Source organism: Bison bison, unplaced genomic scaffold (assembly GCF_000754665.1).
Source record: "Bison bison bison isolate TAMUID 2011002044 unplaced genomic scaffold, Bison_UMD1.0 scf7180017864491, whole genome shotgun sequence".
NCBI lineage: Eukaryota > Metazoa > Chordata > Mammalia > Artiodactyla > Bovidae > Bison > Bison bison.
The window spans coordinates 21,271,954-21,277,986 of NW_011495050.1; positions in this window are offsets into that span (position 1 = coordinate 21,271,954).

The window sequence follows — 6,033 nt, forward strand, 5'->3', positions numbered from 1 at the left end:
AAATAAACCAATGAACCACAGTTACAGGAGCTGTCTAATCATTAATGATACAGAACTGGAACTGATTATCTTCATTTAATCTGACAGGTAGGTCACCAGTGACTCAGGAGAGCAGCTGCAGTGCTCCGTCAGGGCCTGGCCCAGTGGACGTGGCACCAGCACTGAATGTGTTGCTAGTGGGCTGGCTCTGTGCTGACCTTCCCTGGGCCTCGCTTTGTTTCTCCCTTGAGCTGTGTGTTGAGTAAAGGAGCTTGCTAAATCGTGGCTGTTATTAAATTAGGAAAAGTCAGCCTGATTGCTTCTCTCATGTCCCTGGCCCCAAATGCCCAAAGCTGAGTTCAGTGTACCTGCTTGTGTACCCAGAATGCCCTGTGCTCACCTACTCCTACACCACTCACTGTGCTGCCTTGCAATTGGTAGCAATCATGTCTGTCGCCCCACTCGACTATATTACCTTCACGAAATATTTTACCATTAAAGAGTCTCCAGAAAATCTGCCTTTTCAGTTGGGAGATGCTACATTCCCACTCTATTCATAGCAAGTGTGTTAGTCACTATGTTGTGTCCAACTCTTTGCAACCCTGTGGACTGTAGCCTGCCAGGCTGATCTGCTCATGGGATTCTCCAGGCAAGAATACTGGAGTGGGTTGCCATTTCCTTCTCCAGGCGATCTTCCCAGTTCAGAGATCAAACCTGGATCTCCCACATTACAGATAGCAGATTCTTTACCATCTGAGCCACCAGGGAAGCAGTTCATAGCAAAGAGGCTTCTTACTGTTAAACTCTTGAGAGTCCCTTGGACTGCAAGGAGATCCAACCAGTCCATTTTAAAAGAGATCAGTCCTGGGTGTTCATTGGAAGGACTGATGCTGAACCTGAAACTCCAATACTTTGGCCATCTCGTGCGAAGAGTTGACTCGTTGGAAAAGACCCTGATGCTGAGAGGGATTGGGGGCAGGAGGAGAAGGGGAAGACAGAGGATGAGATGGCTGGATGGCATCACTGACTTGATGGATGTGAGTCTGGGTGAACTCCGGGAGTTGGTGACTGACAGGGAGGCCTGGCGTGCTGCGATTCATGGGGTCACAGAGAGTCGGACATGACTGAGCAACTGAACTGAACTGAACTGAGAGAGCAATAGTTTGAAAATTATTTATAAATCACTAAGGAAGTTCAGTGGGGTTTCCCTGGTGGCTCAGGGGTGAAGAATTCGCCTGCAAAGGCAGGACAGGTGGGTTTGATCTCTGGATCAGGAAGATCCTCTGAGAAAGAAATGGCAACCCACTCCAGTATTCTTGCCTGGGAAATCCCATGGACAGAGGAACCTGATGGGCTACAGTCCATGGGGTCGCAGAGTTGGACACGACTTAGAAACAACAACAAGGAAGTTCAGTAGTCAAGTTTTCTAGAGAACTTTTCAATCTATGCACTAAGCTTAAATAAATGTCTACACCAGAGTTGAATTAAATGATGTTAATGTCATTTTACATTATTTAAGGTAGAGAGTCTCTTCCCCGTTTCTGTATCTACTGTGTTTCAAGGTTCTTAACATATCACTCAGTAAATATATGTTCAATGAATTAAGACATATGTAAATGTAGATCCAGTATAGTTCTCCTTTAGTCATTCACCAGAAACCTCAGTTTGAAAGTGACTTCAATCTATCTTTTTTAAAGAGCCCATGCATATTTGAGATATGTTGCCTAACAGCTACAAAACCATCAGTTTCTATAGAGTTGGTAAGCTTTATGCAGAGCCTTAAACAAGCATACACCGTAGGCCTAAATGAATATTTGGTTTGTAGTAAACAAAGGGATGAATTCTATAATTCAGTGTCCTTTATATAAAGATACATAATAATGATTTTTTAAGAGAGTCCCTTGGACACCAAGGAGATCAAACCAGTCAATCCTAAGGAAATCAACCCTGAATATTCATTGGAAGGACTGGACTGGTGCTGAAGCTGAAGCTCCAATACTTTGGCCATGATGCAAAGAGCTGACTCATTGGAAAAGACCCTAATGCTGGGAAAGATTGGGGACAGAAGGAGAAGGGGGTGACAGAGGATGAGATGGTTAGATGGCATCACCAACTCAACGGACATGAGTTTGAGCAAACTTCAGGAGATAGTGAAGGACAGGGAAGTCATGGGGTTGCAAAGAGTCAGACACAAGTTAGCAGCTGAACAACAACAAGATTTATTACAGGAAAAAAGTTTGTATTCCTGAAAAAAACTTGTGTGCTTCTTTTCATTAGGCAGTAAGAACTTGTTTTCTTTGACTTCACTTCCTGGAAGAGCAAAGTGAGGCCATTCCAAGAATATCTTAATTGGTCTCCCTTTGTTTCTCCTCTTTCAAACCAATACTTCTATACTGTCACCAGAATTACTGATAATCCACAGATCACAGGACTAGATCCCATGCCCCAGTTTATTTTCCTAGGAATAAAGCCCCAATCTAATTTCCAATATTTAAGCCCTAATCTATTCTTCTCTTTATGCCCCTCTCTTTCACTCTTTCGCTTGCCTTTACTGCAATTTGTGTGCCATGTTTCAACCATAAGATTTTCTCATACCCTCAGCACGTCTTGCTTATTCGACCTCCATGACGTTCCTGATGTTATTTCCTCCACCTTACAATGCTCTTTCCTCTTTTTATTCCAAGTATTAGTTCCCTTAATTCCCAGATCAAAGATTTTATCCTTTGATCTTGCACTACCTGTGTTTGAATCAAGGTTATTTGACTTCTTTAAGCCTTGGTTTCCTCATTGGCAATACTGTTGTTTCATATCTGATAGAGTTGTTGTGACGAGGCTTGTGAGTACTCAACAAATATTAGCTCTTAGAATTAATAAAATTTCTTCTATTTACCTGAAATATATTTTTGTCATTCTCTATAGCTTAATTTATGTACTTAGATTATTTGTGCCATGGTCCTAGAATAGAATCCATTTCAAAGTTCTCTTGATCCCCTCCTCACATAATCCACAACCTAGATAACTGACTTTAGTTTTGCTGTTGTTATTCATCTGACATTTAACACTGTCTTAATGTAGCCATTGTAATTTTCTGTTCTCCAGATTGGCTTAGGACAGTGATGGTCGTTTCTTTTGTGTGTCTGTATGTATACGTCTCTGTGTAATATTTCTGCCATGGATTTGAATTTAGAATCTGCCAAATTGATATGTGCTTGTATTTGCAAAACTAGGAACTGTTCAATCAATGGTAGCATTGTGCATTATATAATTTAAGCTTACATATCATACCCTATTCAGGTCTCACAATAATCCTATTAGATAGGTGGTGGTATGCCTGTTGTTATCATTATACCAAACAATGATACTGATTTAACTAACACAGATGGCTATGCCATCAGAAGAGCATTTTGTAAGAGACCTAAGTATGCTGAAATTTCTCTAAGTTTCTTATTCTCTTTCGCAATAAAGCCATTAATTATCCTTTTCTCCCAAGATTGTTTCTCTGCTTATGAGTCGATGTTTACGACTCTAAGTGGGTCTTTGTTTCAAGATCTGTATCTTTGTACTTAGCAGCCATTTACTCAGAACTAATGTCATGTTATGTCATCTGACACACAATGTCAGAACCACTTTCAAACTCTTGTATAAATCCCTTTGTTCTTTTGATATGAGGAAAATATGTAATGTATATGGAAGGAAACATAAAATCTGAATGGGAAATCTTACAGGAAATATTTCTGATCATGAGCATGACAGATTACAAATTTGAGTAGGTACTATATTCCTCACCAACACAGCAGACCAATGAAGCAGTAGTTAATATTGTTAAACACTGTATAGCTTGGGTCTTATTGTGGACATTGTTTAGTATTTTTCTGTTTCAAGGAACATATATCATTTCTGTTTGTATGGAAAGTATATCCTTTCAGTTGGGAGGGGCTATTATATTCCTTTCTTATTCAGCTCAAATATATCTCTCAGTATTATCCAAAGATCTTATGAGGCCAGTCAACTTTAGTTTGTCATACACTACTTGAAATAAATTATTTTGGATATATTCCAAATATATCCTAGATATAGCCTGAAAATTATTTATAAATCTCTAGAAAGTCAAGGCTATGGTTTTTCCAGTGGTCATGTATGGATGTGAGAGTTGGACTGTGAAGAAAGCTGAGCGCTGAAGAATTGATGCTTTTGAACTGTGGCTTTGGAGAAGACTCTTGAGAGTCCCTTGAACTGCAAGGAGATCCAACTAGTCCATTCTAAAGGAGATTAGTCCTGGGTGTTCATTGGAAAGACTGATGCTGAAGCTGAAACTCTTAATACTTTGGCTACCTCATGTGAAGAGTTGACTCATTGGAAAAGACCCTGATGCTGGGAGGGATTGAAGACAGGAGGAGAAGGGGATGACAGAGGATGAGGTGGCTGGATGGCATCACTGACTCAATGGACGTGAGTTTGAGTGAACTCCAGGAGTTGGTGATGGACAGGGAGGCCTGGCGTGCTGCGATTCATGGGGTCACAAAGAGTCGGACATGACTGAACAACTGAACTGAACTGAATGAGGTTCAAACAAACAAGTTCTCTGGAGAATTTTACATTTTATTTCCTAAGATTAAAAACAGATTAATTGAATGATGTTGAGGCACCCACAGAGAGATGCTACACATATAAAGACATGATCCTGTCCCACAGCTTGCAATCTAAAATTAGATATACACAGGCAAGCCGGAAAAACATAGCATGCTTTTTTTTTAAGACCAAAAAGAAATGATGGGAGAGAAAAATGAGAGTGGTAAATCAAAAAATCAAAGGGAACTGACACATATTCTATCTTCTGCCTTTTATTTGTAGCCTTAATTATCTTTGTCAGAAATGATCACACTGTTGAAGTCAAAGAGGGAAGCTGTCTGATAGCCTCTAAAGGGTGACAGGACACTAATGGGATTGCTATGCACAGTGTCCTCTGCTTTGGAGGTCCCCGAACTCCTTTTATCCCTGATTTGTCCCTGAGTGGCTGAGTCTGGGGTACTCAAATTTACCTTCAAGCTTAGTACTGGAGATGAGCACCAAGCCACTGTTAGGAAACACTCCCTCCAGTTGCCTGCAGAATTTGGGAGTAGTGCACTGTAGCAGGCCAAGAGGTCTGGACTTGAACCCAGCCATAGCTTCCCACGTGAACTTCAGACTGAGAGCTCACTATTAACCCCCAACCTATGTGGTTAGTCTATAAGTCTGTCTGGCCTTCTCCCTGAAGTCAGGTTAAAAAAGAAAAAAGCACCTCCAATGTGCCAGGCTTCATGCCCATGTTAGGAATACAGATAAATAGAATCTAGACTCCCCCCCCACTACCACTCCAGTATTCTTGCCTGGAGAATCCCATGAACGGAGAAGTCTTGCAGGCTACAGTCCATAGGGTCTCAGAGTCGGAAACACCTAGCATGTAGACTCTGTTTTGGAGCTTATAACTTATTTTGGAGAGACAGCTTCAGTTCAGTTCAGTTCAGTCGCTCAGTCGAGTCCTACTGTTTGCAACCCCATGAATCCCAGCACCCCAGGCCTCCCTGTCCATCACCAACTCCCAGAGTTCACCCAGACTCACGTCCATTGAGTCAGTGATGCCATGCAGCCATCTCATCCTCTGTCGTCCCCTTCTCCTCCGCCCCCAATCCCTCTCAGCAATAGAGTCTTTTCCAATGAGTCAACTCTTCCCATGAGGTGGCCAAAGTACTGGAGTTTCAGCTTTAGCATCATTCCTTCCAAAGAAATCCTAGGGCTGATCTCCTTCAGAATGGACTGGTTGGATCTCCTTGCAGTCCAAGGGACTCTCAAGAGTCTTCTCCAACAACACAGTTCAAAAGCATCAACTCTTCGGTGCTCAGCCTTCTTCACAGTCCAACTCTCACATCCATACATGACCACAGGAAAAACCATAGCCTTGACTAGACGGACCTTTGTTGGCAAAGTAATGTCTCTTCTTTCGAATATGATATCTAGGTTGGTCATAACTTTCCTTCCAAGGAGTAAGTGTCTTTTAATTTCTTGGCTGCAGTCACC